The 16,621-nt window shown below is 38.1% G+C and overlaps 1 pseudogene; it reads left to right on the top strand.

Moving 5' to 3' along the window:
- Positions 1-15,839: 15,839 nt before the first annotated feature.
- LOC149812031 (21 kDa protein pseudogene) lies at positions 15,840-16,418 on the top strand (annotated as a pseudogene).
- The last annotated feature ends 203 nt before the right edge of the window (positions 16,419-16,621 follow it).

Here is a 16,621-nt window from a genome sequence, read left to right as displayed (position 1 = left end):
CAGTTGTCTGGAGAAGCCTTCTCAAATGGCGCCACCTCAGAGGAGAATTTGAATTTCAAATGGAGGTTGGCCCTGGAGGAATGAAGGATGGACATGTGGCATTTCCTCAAAGTGGCTCCTACGATGCCATGTGGCTGAAGGGAAAGCAAGGAACATGTGACGCCCTCATATTCAAAGTAGAAAAAGGTAGAACTCCAAGATTTTCGCCACCTAGCTCTTGTCTGATAATTTTTGAATGGTTGCTTTTCTGAAGGAAGCCAAGAGTGACACGTGTCCTCTACTTTTTCTGAAGGAAGCTAGACATGACATGTGTCATCTACTTTTCTGAGAAAAGTAGGTGAAAGACATGAGTCATCCTGCTTTTTCTGAAAGAAGCAGAGAATGACACATGGCATTTGCTTTTTCTGAGGAAATGAGAGATTGACATGTGTCCTCTGCAGGAGACACACTTCAAGTGGCGCCACCTCAGAGGAGACAAGCTCCACTTTTTCTGGACAGGACAACCTATGACACTTGGCGTCTCAGAGTGGTCTTTGGAATGACACATGGCGCAGGGTAAAGATGGTGGACCCTGACATGTGGCGGCTTCTCAAGGTAGCCCCACACTGACACTTGGCAAATAAATGGGAGGAGAGAGAAAAGACAAGTGGAACCAATCCAGGGGACAAGGCTCCTATATTTTTGGGTTTTTTCAAAATTCAAATTTTTCAAAAGAAAAGCCTGTGTGACACCACCTCAATGTGGGTCCCACATTGCTTCTTTATTGAAATAAGGATAAAACAACAAAACATCTTTTTGGATTTTTTCTAAAATCTGGACTAATTGGTAAAACAGAAATTTTTGGAAATAGTTGGCCCCTGTAGGGCGATTTTATAAAAGAATGATAGTTGAAATAGCTGACAAAAGGCAAAATCTGAGTTGAAATTTATTGAAAATTATCCAGATTGTTTTCTTGAGAAAACTTTTTCATAATTCGGGGTCCTGGGGGTAAAATGGGAAGAATTGATAATTTTGAAAACCCAGGGTTTTAAAATTATCTTTGAAATATTTAAAACTCGAATCTGGATTGACATTTTTGAAAATCAGGAGTTCTGGATCTCAAAATGACATGCTGTGCAGTGACATGATATGAAATGCTTGTGCAATGCTATGCAAAAGACATGTCCTACAAAGTTGCCATTCTGAACTTGAATTTGAAAATTCTGACTTTTGGTTAAGCAAGATTTTGAAAATTTGCAGCTTGAATATGTCTCTGAGTTTAAATAGAGAAGTTTTGAGACTCGAGAATGGAATTTAGGACTTTCTGCAAGGTTCAATCTTGGAAAATGACCATTTTGCCCTTCATTGGTTCCAGAGAACCGAAATGTGATGATTGGTGGAAATGTCAAGAAGGTGAGTAAAAATTTGAGGTGTTTACAGACTCCTCCTCATCTATTCACTGTTTCTGTTGCATTGGTTCTCCTTCACAACGCCGGACAACATCTTCCTTCCGCCGGACGTCATTTGGAAGCCGACATCATTCTCTGCAACTAATTTTTTTTGGTGAATCTGTTTTAACCATGCCTAGTTCGAAGACTGCATCTGTAAAAGGTTTAGGTTCTCCTCCTCTTACACCTTCTTCAAGACATGGATTTTCTCTCAGATTACTCCGAAATCCTCTTTTATATGATACTTTTGGATCGATTTCTGCACTACCTATTTTACCAGGCCGAAATGTACTGTTTCACCTGTTTTCTCGTTACAAAATAAGAGAATTATTTCCAGAAATTTCACATCTTTTTGATGCCTGTGCAGACACCCTTCATTATCCTTTTCTAATTCACTTGTTTTACACGAATTTACAAATTGATCATGAAACTGGAGTTCTTTCCACTCTTGTTCGTGATGTTGAAATTGAGTTTGATTCTAAACTACTTGGAGAAATCCTAGAAATTTCACCTTCAGACACTCTTTTCAATAATGTTGAACTAAATGATGAAAGAATTTTTGAACAAATTCTTCTTCCTGGTGCAACTCATTGTCCTCCTTTCAAAAATACTAATCTTCAAACTCGTGCACGCATTGCTGGACGAATCCTTGCCCACAATGTTCTACCTAAAACTGGTTCTTTTGATTATTATTCCACAGATCTTTCTACGGCTCTTTATGTTTTATTTGGAAATATTTTTGTAAATTGGGCCAATGTGTATTTTACTAATTTGTGGAAACAAAAACCTTTTCTTCCTTATGGATGTCTTCTAACTCGTATTTTCAGACATTTCAAAGTTCCCTTAACTAATAAAAAATATATTGAGCAAAAGGAGTTCTTTGATCAAACTATTTTTAAATGAATGAAAATCAAATATCTGCCTCCTTTAAACATTGATCAAACTAAACCATCAATTTCTGAACCATCACCATATTCTGCGACACCTTCATCTCAAGCAAAACGAAAGAAATTTTCTATAAGTCAAGACAATGATGAAGTTTTGCAGCGACTGGAAGCTTTGGAGCTGCATCAACGCACTTTTCGTGAAGATGTGACTCAACAACTTTCTTCGATTAAGAAAGATGTTACTGCAATCAAGGACTTGCTCAACTCACTTTTCTGATCTTTATTTTCTGTCTTTATTGAACTTTAATACTTTATGGGTTGTAATATTTTAAACTTGTATTTACATTTTGCTTATGCTATTTCTGCCCTTACTCTTTTTTATTATGACAAAGGGGGAGAAAAAGATAGAAAAGATAGACCTTGCATGAGAAATGAGAAATGAGAAATTAAGAGAAAAAGATAGAAATTGCATATTGCATTATGACATAAAAATTACATCATGTGAAAGCATTGAAAATTGCGTTTATGACAAAGTTTTAAAAAATGCATGAAGTAATGATGGAAATGCAATCCAATCAATATGTGATATATATGTTTTGAATGTACTAACTTTTAATGTTTTGCAGCATATTGATAAGGAGAGTAAAATCTTTATCTATGCATCTAAATGCTTCATCTTTGATTAAGTTTGTCATCATCAAAAAGGGGGAGATTGTTACGACACTGAAGCCGTACATGATACTTCAAGTACAAGGTTTTGATGATGAGCAAGTGAAATCAACTACATTTCAGCTAAGGCAATGAAAAAATTGAAGAATTCGATGAAGAATCTTTGAAGACTAGTGTGCAAATGTTATATTCATTAAAAATCTTAGATTCTTGTAAGAGCCTTACTTAGAATGCATATTTAGGTTGCATTTTACCTAAAAAGTCTTTAGAAAATCTTTTCTAAAAGAACCCTTCATGAAAATCTTTTTAGAAAACTCTTTTCTTAAATTTTCATGTTTATTAGTCGACTAACAGACTCACCAGTCGACTAATCCTTTCGCGCCATATTTTTTAAAAAGTCATTTTTGTCAAATTAGTCGACCGAATGTTTTATCAGTCGACTGGACAGAATGTCTGTTTTCTGGAACATTTAGCAGCAGTCGACTAATGACTTTATCAGTCGACTGGACAGAACATGTGTTTTCTGGAAATTTAGCAGCAGTCGACTAATGCTTTTATCAGTCGACCGGACAGAATGTATGTTTTTCAGAAGATTTTAGCAGCAGTCGACTGAAAGGTTTTTCAGTTTACTGATGATATTATCAGTCGACTAATTTTATCTCTAGTCAACTAAGTTTCAAAAGTTTAGATTTTCAAACGGCTCGATAAACAGATCAGTCGACCGACGATAACTGTCAGTCTACTAATAACTAATTATTAGTCGACTAACTACTGTTTCAGTCGACTAATTTTGTCATTTTTCCTGAAACTTCAAAAAGGCGTGTCTTTTCATTTTTCAAACGTTTTGATCGTTCAAAATGGACTGTTTTGACACCCTTTCATACCCTCAACGTATGAAAACTTTCAACTATAAATATGAGTATATTTTACACTCAAAAGCACTTCAATTCAATCAATTTGAATCAATTACTCTTTGTTTTTCACTCATATTCATTTTCTCACTCACTTGATATTTTCACTTCAGTTTTTCACTCAAATTCTTTTGAGAAATAGTGAATTCGTGAGTAGAGCATTTCAACAACCTCAAAAGCCAATTGCATCTCATTTGCATTCAAAAGAAGGACTCATAGGTTGTATTATAAGTTGTTACTTATTTTCTGTAAAAGAAAGAACTCCTTGGTTTAAAGGAGTTGTTTGCTTTCAGTAGGTGTGTTACTGAAAGTGGAACCGAATTTGGTCTGTATGATCTTGTAGTTACACAAGGTTGATAGTGGAAATCTCAAGCGGGTTTTGCTTGGGGACTGGATGTAGGTCGGGAAAGAGCGAACCAGGATAAATTATGTGTTCTTTGTGTGTTTGCTTTTCAAATTACAAAATCCATCAATATTCCGCAGACAATTTTTAAAAGCACTATTCACCCCCCTCTAGTGCTCGTTGCCTCGATCCTACTGCACTTTCATTTCATTCATGCCTTAGGCATTGCATCTTCATTAACATACACATTTCCATTATAGTTTAGGCATAACCATATGCATATTAGCTTTAACATGGTATTTTCAATTTCTTTTCTATATTTTGCATTTCTTTTTGCCTTGTGTTATCTTGTGTTTGCAGGAAAACATGGGAGATCCTGATTTCTTTTCTTAGATTAGGAATTTCAATATTTAATTTCAATTATAATAATTTCATACTAATGAGAATTTCTACTTTTCTGTTTAAAATAGAATGTATGAGCATATAGTTGTATTTTAAATTCTCATAATTGCTTGTGGCATTTCCTTTTATTTTATTCTTCAAAAAGCACAATGGTGAAACATGAATGGAACGCGCATCGTTCTAATAAGAGGTAAATAACCCTAAGTAAATTATTCACATTTATGACCATAGTCAAAATGTGAACAATACTTAGGATTTTTATCTTTTATGAAATAAAATTTGACCTACACTTTAGGTCTTTTCTGAAAAACATCATATTTTCAAAAATGCATTTTCTTCTTTTATCAGGATTAAAGTAAAGATTAAATCAAGATATATTAGTGGTTATAGTCATGAATATATTGAAATTTAATCTTGCCTTAAATTCTATAAAAGCAAAAAATTTAATTTTGTTCTTTCTTGGAATTTAAATGAAGATTAAATTAAAATATATTTGTGACCATAGTCATGAATATATTAAAATTTTATCTCATTTCAATTCTATTAAAGAATAAAATTTGTTTTTAAAATTCCAATTTTAATCAAATTCTTTCAATACATTCATCATTTTGCATCATTATTTGCCATCTTTTCAAATTATTCTAAGCCATTTTCAAAATTCCAAGGGATTTTGAAATAAATTTTCAAAAATACTATTTTTTATTTTATTCAAAAAATCATTTTTCAACTCCCTTTTACAAATGCAGATTCACCTTTTATTTCTCAATTCCACTCAGCTTTAAATCTTATTTCAAATTTCAATTTTCAATCCTTATTTCTGAACTTCACATTTCTAAATTTCATATTTTAATTTTGAATTCCATTTCAAATTCAAATGCTAAATTCAAAATTCTTTATTTCTCTTCAAAATTTCAAAATTTCAAATTTTTATTTTCAAATTCAACTTTAAATTATGAAGTTTATTTCAATTCTCAATTCAATTCCAAATCAAATGTTTAAAATTTATTTTAAATATCAAGTTCAATTTCAAATTTCAAATTCCAAATTCAAAGTTCAAATTCAATATCAATTCTAAATTCAAGTTTAAATTTTGAGTTCAATTATAATTTCAAAACTAAGAATTGATTTTTAATCTTGATTTTCTATTCAAATTTGATTTTCAGTAAATTTCAGATTTCAAAATTCTCAAACTCTGAATCCAATTTCCAAATCCTCAATTGCAAGTTTTCAAAGCAGAGTCCATTTCAAAATTCAACCTTTCAAAAATCATTTTCTGAACTTCAAAGACATTTCTACAAAAATATATTTTCAAGTCCATTTTCAAAATTACTTGGAAAAATCCAAATTTCTGAAATATTTCCAAGAAAAGCATACACATTCCTCAAAGTTCAAAAATCATAGCACAAGCCTGATTCTATGTGCATTTAGGATTTCAGAATAATCACTTAGATGAATTTAGGCAAAGCAAAAGGCATTAATTCGATCCTTGGTTCAATTACCTCTGGTAAAGGCGCCAGGAATGGTTGAACCTCATAGCGATGAGCGAATCCCGTCTCCCTATTTTCCCATAAATTTCAAAATGGAGGTGAGTAAATTTTAAAATATCTTTTTCAAAAGGTCAAGTGAGACCTTGCAAAGGGTTTCTCTTCTCTCTTTCTTTTTTTCCCCTCAAAAGGAAAAGGAAGAAAAGAGAAAGAGAAAAAATTTGCAACGATCACAAGATCATGAAATTGACGGCCTGGCTGGGTAGACGATTTGATATGTAGCATGCAGTTGATATGGCATCGAACCAGAAGTGTTTAGGTATATTCATGTGAAACATGAGGGCTCTGGCAATGTTTAGGATGGTTCTATTTTTGTGTTCCGCAACTCTATTTTGTTGGGGTGTGTCGACACAGTTGGTCTGGTGGGTGATGCCATGATTAGTGAGATGTTTAGTAAACTTAACATTGGTGCACTCTATCTCGTTATCGGAGCAAAGGGTCTTAATCTTGGCATTGAATTGGGTTTGAACCATATTTTGAAATTCTTGATAAGTATTGAAGACCTCATCCTTGTGTTTGAGCAGGTATACCCAAGTGGCATGAGATTAGTCGTCACTAAAATGGATATTTCCTGACATCCCTCCACCTCAACACTCATATAATGCATGTCAATACTCTAAGCAAACCAGAATCCTGTTCTCCTTATCTGAAACAAAAAGCGATGAATGTTTTTCTCTTATACACTCTGATGTATGGGGACCAACAACCATTGAATCTTATTCTGGCTATAGATACTTCATTACTTTTACTGACGACTAATCTCATGCCACTTGGGTATACCTGCTCAAACACAAGGATGAGGTCTTCAATACTTATCAAGAATTTCAAAATATGGTTCAAACCCAATTCAATGCCAAGATTAAGACCCTTTGCTCCGATAACGGGATAGAGTGCACCAATGTTAAGTTTAGTAGGGAAAATAGCAATGCAGTTATGGCTTTCCGTAATCTTGCTGACTAACATGAGGCTAGTAGGGAAAGAGGGAATATATAGGGCCTCTAAAGGATTTTTCCCGTTAAGGAGGGAGACCTCACCAACCCTTTGAACAGGGATCTGAGTTCCATTAGCGATGCTAACGGGGCCCTTGTTGGCAGGTTGGAGATCATGTGGTCGGTGTCATCGGTATCGATGACCCACCTAGAACTGATAAGTTTGGAGCTAAGGATGGATATGTTACTTGCAGATTCCTTTGGTTGACCTTCAAGTAGCGTTGCGAGATTGAATTTATTTATTTGTTGAAGGAGTTGCATGAGGTCATCCATGGTAGTTCCCACCTTCGACCCTTTGTTTTGCACCTTTAGCTGCTCTGGGCGACCGTGAAGGTCTCAACATTTCTCTTTTAAGTGGCCAAGCTTCCTGCAATAACTGCAGCGAGGCCGCACATGAGAATGCACATTCTCATCGATCGTGAACTCGGTTGGGGTTTTGGAAGGTGTGTTCTTAGAGTTGTTGGAGAAGGCAACTTTCTCATGGTTCTCGAGACGTGGTTTAGTTTTGGATTCCATAACCTTACGGCAAGTCTCTTCATGTTGGATGGTGGAGCAGACTTCATTAAAGCATGGTAGATCTCTGGACATGAGGATTTGACTTCTTAAGTTGCCATAGTCTTGTCCAAGGCCCGCGAGGATCATGAACACTTTGTCTTCTTTAATGTGCCATTTGATGATGTCCACGTCATTGGTAATAGGGCGGTAGAGGCTTATTTCATCCCACATGGCATGCAAAGAGCTAAGGTACAAGTGAAATGGTTTATCTTCCTTAGTCAAGCATGCAATATCCTACTGAAGCTGGTAGAGCCTGGCCAGGTCGTTTTGCTCACCATAGACATCCCTTAGGGAGTCCCATATTTCCTTGGCGGTGTCTAGAAATAAGAATCCCTCCATGATATTTGGGTCCATGAAATTCAGTAACCAAGACATCACAAGGTGGTTCCTGGATTCCCACTCCTCATAGGTAGGATCTTTGGGTTTTGAGGGAACGATTTTATCGTTAACGAATCCAAGCTTGGACTTTTAACTGAAAAAGAGTGTTGTGGCTTTTGACTAGGACATGTAGTTGGACCCATTGAGGGTAATGGTGGTAATTTTGAGGGTCAGATTCTGCTCCTGTACGACCACCCTCGATGTGCCGTGTGTGGAGGAACTCAAATCACTCTCTTCTTTCGCCATGGACGGAGGTGATAGGCGCACGCAGGGGCAGTCACGGGCTGGTTCGAACCTACTTTGATACCATGTTAAAAGACAAAAAAGTGGAACACAACATTTAATGTGGTTTGGCACTTGGCCTACGTCCACAAGAGGAGAAGAGGACTACTTGTATTATTGATCAGGTAATGCAATCGTAGGATACAAAGAGGGGTTTAAAGGTCAGGGCATGAAGGACACTGCAAAGTTTATCAATGGCAACAAGATAAGGATGAGGATCAGTGGTTACAAGGTAGAGTCCTAGTCCAAGAGGAACCTAATGGAGATAGGTTCTTAAAGGGGCTGAGATAGGATAAGGAATCCCATCACAGTCGGTATATGCTAATTTTGACACATTCCCACAAGCACAGGAGAGTTCCTGCAATCCTAACATGACAACCTCTTGTCGGTAATAAGCAAAACAAAGAGAGAGAGAGAGAGAGATGCTGAAAATCTCTCTGAGGGAATTACAAGACATGCTTTCATGAGAGCAGATCCAGTACACGGGGCCAAGTAATTAGCAAAGTACTCAGAGACGGTGGAATAGCGTCACATGCCTTGGGGCTGGGCCCACTATCCGAGGGCAGTGATCAGCCAGTGGGAGATCCCCAATGCATCTTCCTCTCGCTAACCACCGTCATTGTTGATGGTGGGGACACATGGCACCATCCAGTGGACCGAGTACTTTCGCTTTTAGATGATGATATTGATGAGGTTTTAAAGATGGTAGCAGGCTTTAGATAAGAGCGGATCGGGTAACATGGTGTTTCACAAGGATATTGTAAAACACCAACACAAAGCCCTGACACCTTCCCTTTCAAAGTAAAATTTTTACTATCTGTTCTCAGCCGAATCACTACCGGAAGCCGTGGAAGGCATAGTTGGCCCACTCTCTGACTCGGGCAAACACCATTTGGGGTCTAAAATCAACTTGGACAGCTTAGAACTTTTTATTTTTATTAAAAATAAATTATTTAAAAATAACATAAATTAATTTTTAAAATAAAAGATTATAAAAAATAATATATATATATATATATATATATATATATATATATATATATATATATATATAACATGATGAAAAGTTACAATTAAATAAAAATTAAGTACATCATCCCTCTCAAAGATGCCAATGGTTATGGGTTGACACCGGACCTGACCCAAGCCAAACTCTATAGACTCTAGGTATGGTGATAAATAATTAGACCTGATTAAGAATCGGGTTTGGACTTGAAGGTTTGATTAATACATGGATCCTGGTATAGTTTATGAAATTTAATACCAAACTCAAGGGCTTGACCCGAGTTTCGATTAAGACTTGAAAATTTTCAATGCATAAATGATAAAAAATATTATTTTATTGGGTATGGTCCAGGTCTATTTGATGTAGTTCTTATCAGGTCAGGTATGATTTCTCTTATAGTTGACCCAATTATACCCGAGTCCAAACCCAATACCATAACCGAAAATCAGGTCCAAGTCGGGTTCTACCTGAGTATGAACCAAACCCAACCCGTTGACACCCATAGTTGTGACTATGTGTATTCACTCAGTAGTTTGAATTCTCAAATTTATTCATCATAGCACAGCAGCACGATAAGTCACCTTCAGCCATAGCAAGTCAATTTGCAGTAGAATGGATTTCAGCAGCATTTATCCAGTGTATCTCACACAATATCAACCAATTGGTTTCAGCCTCACCCACACCATCCACATTTCCATCATGAAGGGCACAATACACAAGTATGAAGGTAAAAGTTGCACGAGATACACGGATATTCTACCCATTCAATTCATAAGGATGCATTAAACATAGCATAGGTGCTATTATTACTGCTACCACTGTTACCCGACAGCAAACACTAGAACCATGTATAACGACCAATACCTTCACAACATGGTGTTACAGATAGATCTTGTACACCTCATCAGTCAAAAGAACTTAAAACAATTACAGTGCTAATACGTATTTAATATATATCTAACACACACAGGCTAAGCAGCATCTTCTGCAAGGTTGTTAACCCTCTGCCAAGGTTTACAAGAATATCCCACTGGCTTAGTTGACATGCACACACAAAAAATCCATTGTTCCTCCCCAAAGGCACATTTCAACTTTGGGGATTGTGTTGTTATTGGTGCCTTTTGTCGCTTTGCTCATGGTTTGATACAACAGACTCTGGGCACGTTGCCAGTAACCATGCTGAACTAATGAAAGTCCAACTCTGGTTTCCATAGTGATTGATCTTTTCTTCCATAGACCGCACCTCACATCCTCTTCATTCAACTATCGGTACAACTCAGCAAGTGCCTCAGTACACTGAGTTTCATTCATGAATAGCATAACATGGCTTTCCAAAAATGTCAAAGAAATGTGCCACACATTATATGTCTTGCCCAAAAATTTAATGAGCTCACTTAGCATTCTTGGTTGAGGGTGGTGTATTGTAAGAGATGAATACGTGACACAGGGAATGGATGCAAATGGCTCAATTGAAGATGGGATGATGCAAAATAGTACGCTAATATCCAAGATGCGATGCAAAGATTAGAGGTTGCAGAAATGCAAGTGGATGTGAAACGCTCTAATGAACTTGATGGTACTGAATCAAATATTGATATGCAGGGGATACAGCTAATCCATAGTGAAAAGTATGATGCAGAGGCTGTGGTGATGCAATAACATTGGATGATGCTGGTGTGAATGATCAGATGCAATAACAAATGAATGAAGAAGCAGCCAGGATGCAAGGTATTGTAGAATCACACAGTGAAAAGAGAAAAGAAAAGAAAAATGGCAGAAATAAATGCTAAGGGAATAATCTATTCTATGTGGTGAATTACATAGTAAGACAAACACATAATGAGATAAATACACGTAGTGTATAATCGGTTCTGTGAATGTGATTGAAGCAATAGGAATCATGAGGCTGTTGATGACAGAGATGCACATAGATGGGTAATGACACGAGTAATGAATGGAGCTCGATGATGAGGAATGTACGGTCTCCTATGAGGATGGGTGCCAAACTAGACACTATGAATCATATACAAGTGATGTGAACAAAAACTGGGGCTAATATCTGCAATATAGTAGAGGGGAAATGCACATGATCTATAGGCGATGAATGCTATTTAAATGAGCCAAGAGCATAAAGGATATAAGTGGAATGAATATGCCTTGATGCTAGATGATGCTGGTGATTGGCTATGTCTTAGATGCCATTAAAACAAGGAACAATTAATGCCTAATATCTAGCAAAGGAACATCAATGGCCACTTGCAAACTTGGAATCGCAGGTGATCCGATGTGAACTGTTGATAGGTGAATGATGAAATGTAGGAGGATTATCATGCTATGAAAATGATGTGAAGATGATGACGATGCATCATAAACAAACTAAACAGGAGGCACGATGAACAAAAGCATTCACACGATGTAACCAAAATTAAGTAGAGCAGAGAAACCAATAATTGGTTCAATGAAGCAACTATAAGAAATGTAAGTAAATGTAGTAATAAACAACAAAAATAAAACAATGAATTACAAAAGGAAAAGAAGGAAGATAATAACCAGAGCAAAGGAGATCAACATTTTGTTGCAGGATGCAGATTGATGCTGCTATAGGCAGATCAATATTGCATATTATTCCTCAATGGAGCAAGAACGTGAAGCTGATGCTATGAGAAATCTAAAGAAGAGAAGAGGAAAGAAGTAAATTCCAAGGAAAACAAAGAGGGATAGAGGACGGCTCTTACCTTGGGTTGGCTTGGGTTAAGAGGTGAGATATCTTTCTCTGTATGCTACTGCAGGGCAGAACTCCTTCACTCAATCAAAAAGAAAAAATCAGAGGGAAGAGGCGAGAGAGAGGGGGGAAAAGGAAGAAGGAGAGGAGAAGGCTCGGTGGTGCTCAATGGAGGATGGATGGGAGATCGTGAGATGAGATGGGGGCTGCAAGATGATCGATGGTCTCCCCTCCATTGGTTTATAACGGGGAGACCATTACAAAAATTTCAAAGGTGGTTCATCATTTTTTTGAAAATTTTCAAAAAGGTGGTTTCATTTATAAGGATTTCTCAAAAATAGGGTGAAGTTATTTTCTAAAAATTTTCTTTTATGATTTTGAAAGAAAAACCCTAAAATACGAGGGAAATGTGAGGGATTTAAGAGATGGGGTCCAGATGAGGTTTTTGAAAAATTTACAAAGGTATTGAATTTTGAGGATTTTACGAAAGAAGGGTTTTTGAAATAACAGAGTTGATTTTTAAAAATTGGGTTTTCAAAATAGACCTGGATCCGAGATTTTTGAGTAAATATCGAGCTTGGATCTTGAACTGAGAAAACATGAAGATTGGATCTGGGTAAAATATCTGAGCCAATACAGAGAATTGATTTTAGATTTTTTTGAAAATAAAAAATTTGGGCTCAAAATTGGATTTGTATATCTGATCTGGATCCGAGATTGGGTCAAATATAGAAAATGAAACTGGGCTTCGGACCTTCAATAAGGAAGTGAACCCAAGAAATAATCAGGTGTTGATTAGAAATTGACCCAATTACTCAGAAGGTGGGGGCTAGGGGCAAAAAGAGAATTTTGAAAATTTTAAAATTTTGGGGTGTTCACAGATCCCCATGGAGATGATCAGGGAAAAAAGCTTATCCTTGTCCCACCTACGTGTGTTTGGGTTCAAGTGCTTTGTTCATTTACAAGAGCAATATAGAGACAAATTTAAAAAAAAAAAGTGACTAAGTGCATATTCTTAGGGTACTCCTCCATCAAAAAGGAATACAAATTCTATGACCCTATAAAGAGGAAGCTTTTTCTCTCTCGGGATGTCAAGTTTTTTTAGGATGAACCCTATTACCAAAACAAAGACTCCTCTTCCTGCTACATTGGACCTCAGGGGGGAAAATATCTCAAAATATTGCACTTGTTCTGCCCACCATCGACATCAGCGACTCTCCTATTACCAGGCATGCCGACAACACACCTTTTGAGCCTCCCAATGTCGATACCTCCATCACTACAGGCACTTTGACACCCATTGAGGCCTCAAAAGATAGCGGCATCATACCTCAGATATCAAGTAGAACTACGAGATGCCCCATTAGGTTACAAGACTTCTACACATATATTGCTTCCAAGTCCACTAATCATACGATTGAGAGACACGTTTATTTTGATGATTTCTCCAATGCATCTCTCATATTTATGTAGTGTTTATTCTAACTCGAAGCCCTCCACCTTCAATGAGTCCAACACGCAGGAAGTGTGGCGAACTGCCATAGATGAAGAACTTGAAGCTCTACAAAAGAATGGGACCTGGACTATCGTCACCCTTCCTCCTGGAAAGAAACCTTTAGGTTGCCGATGGACTTACAAAATCAAGTACCACAGCGATGGATCATTGAGCATTACAAGGCTAGACTCGTTGCAAAGGGATACACCCACTTATACAATTCGGATTTCGCAAAAGCTCATCCGAGTATTCCATGTTCAGCAGAAAGCGCACTACTAGAAGCATTATCATCCTTGTTTATGTTGATGACATCATCATAACGGGAAACGATCTAGAGCTAATCGTGACCGTCAAGCTCACCTCCATAATAAGTTCGAGATCAAAGATCTTGGAAAACTCTGTTATTTTCTTGACATAGAAGTTGCACAATCAGATAAAGGGATATTCCTTTGCCAAAGAAAGTACGCCATGGACTTACTTCAAGAAACTAACATGCTCGGAGCCAAGCCCATCAACACACCCATCAACTAGAACCATAAGGTTAGCAGAGACGATGGGGAAGTTGTTCGTGATGTCGGGAGCTTTCAAAGACTAGTGGGATGACCAATCTACCTTACCGTCATGAGACCCGACATCACCTATGCGGTCAACCTTATTAGCTAGTTCATGCATGCCCCCAAGATCCCGCATCTAGCCATCATTCAGGATTTTGCGGTATATAAAGTCATCTCCCAGCAAAGGAATTCTCATGCACCGGAACAACCACACCAAGGTCATGGGATACTCTGACGCTGATTGGGCAGGTGACTCCAACGATAGAAGGCCGACATTCGGGTATTGCATCTTTGTGGGAGGGAACCTCATTATATGGAGAAGCAAAAAGCAGAACGTCATCGCCAGGTCAAGCGCTGAAGTCGAGTACATGGCCATGACCTCTGTATCATGCGAACTCATCTGGATAAAGGCTCTCCTCGAAGATATGGGTTTCTCCAATGACGAACCCATCCAACTAAAGTGTGATAATCAAACCGCCATCCACATTGGAGCTAACCCAGTTTTTCATGAATGGACTAAGAACATCGAAGTCGATTGTCACTTTGTGAGAGAAAAGATTCAAGTAGGGATCATATCCACCACATATGTCAGGAGCACCGATCAACTCGCCGACGTCTTCATGAAGGCCGTCAGCAACGACAAACTTCAAGATATCATTGTCAAGTTGGGACTGAACAACATCGAGTCCCAACTTGAGGGGGAGTGTTAAAATTAGCACATACTGACTGCGATGGGATTCCTTATCCCATCGCAACCCCTTTAGGAACCTATCTCCATTAGGTTCCTCTTGGACTAGGACTTCACCTTGTAACCACCGATCCTCATCCTTATCTTGTTGACGTTGATAGACTTTGCAGTGTCCTTCATGCCCTGACCTATTGTCCCTCATACCTGTATACAAACCCCCTCTTTGTATCCCACGATTGCATTACCTGATCAATAATACAAGCAATCCTCTTCTCCCCCCATGGACATAGACCAAGTGCCGAACCACGTTAAACACTCTATTCCTCTTTTTTGTCTTTTAACAGAATGAAAACGGTTCTGATCCAGAACAGCTAACTATATGAGAATTTGGATCGAACCAGATCCAACAAAAAGACAAAAATTGCAAAACCCCCATCCTGGATTCAACCCATTTGCATCCCTATGTAATTGCATGTTTCCCTGAACGCTAAATCATAAACTGGCAACACCCACAATATTAGAACTCATGTAAGTTTGGTTTATGAGTCAATATGCCCCCACTGCAAATAACACATTACCTAACTAACAAAGTTGAACTAAAACTCTTGTTCCCCAGGACTCTACAGGTCTGCTTGAAACATGATTCTTTGGGGAAGCTTAAGACACACATCTTGTTCACACCTATCCTTTCCTTCTGGGAAAAACTAGGACCATGCTTTCCAATTGAAACAATTTAACTGCCAACTTCGTTGTCTGTTCTGCAAAAAACAACTAAGATTATTTTATTCCCCTTGTGACTTGTTATTATGCCCTATGGACAAAGATGTAACTTTTTCAAAGAGCAGGAATATATTTGCACTTCCAACTTATGTCCAAAGCCTATAAATAGCACCCCCAATCACAAATCCTATCCTCACAAAGAGAAAAAGAAAACTTGTTCAACCAATATCCATGGCTCAGGTCTCTCTTTCTATCCAAGCACTAACCATGGCAACCATACTCTCAGTTCTTCCTCAGGCCACAGCTGCTGGAGTGACTGGTGGTGGTACTTCTACTGAGTTCATCCGCAAGAGTTGTAGCGCAACCCGGTACCCGGCCGTCTGCTTCAGCTCACTCTCAGCCTATGCTGGCTCAGTCCAACAGAGTCCTAGCCAGCTTGCTACGGTGGCTATCACAGTAAGCCTCTCTAAAGTTCAAGCAGCCTCCAGCTATGTCGGTAACCTCTCCATCAGTACTGCTTCCACTTCTTCCGATTCGCGTGCAAAGATGGCACTCCATGACTGCGACACGACCTTCAAGCAGGCCATCACCCAGATGCAGCAGTCACTGGATGAGATCCGCTACCTCTATACCGGCAATTTCCGGTGGCGGATGAGCAACATTCAGACTTGGATGAGCGCGGCGCTCACCAACGAGCAGACATGTATCGACAGCTTCGAGAGCGTGACCAGCGCTGCCAGTCTGTCGCTCAAAGCTGCTGTTGCAAACAAAGTTTCTGATGTTAGTAAGGTCACTAGCAATGCCTTGGCTCTCGTCAATAGCTTGGCTTCTCGCCACGGCCGCTGAATGGAAAGTCGGAACTCCGGCAATTAGGTGGCCTGAAAAAGTCATAGAGAGAGAACAAGGATATGAATAGCATTAGAGTTTGTTACATATGATAACTATGTAATTTTATTGATATAATTTGCAGGTGTACTGATTACGGACTTGTTTTCCACGTATGTGAAATTGGCTTTATTGTTTTTCTTTTCGTTTCTTTGCTCCTCTTC

The sequence above is a fragment of the Nuphar pumila genome, chromosome 17, assembly GCF_984573655.1.
Source record: "Nuphar pumila chromosome 17, dmNupPumi1.hap1.1, whole genome shotgun sequence".
NCBI classification, from domain to species: Eukaryota; Viridiplantae; Streptophyta; class Magnoliopsida; order Nymphaeales; family Nymphaeaceae; genus Nuphar; species Nuphar pumila.
The sequence above is the reverse complement of the archived record's forward strand: the minus strand, read 5'-3'. Positions and strand labels throughout refer to the sequence as shown.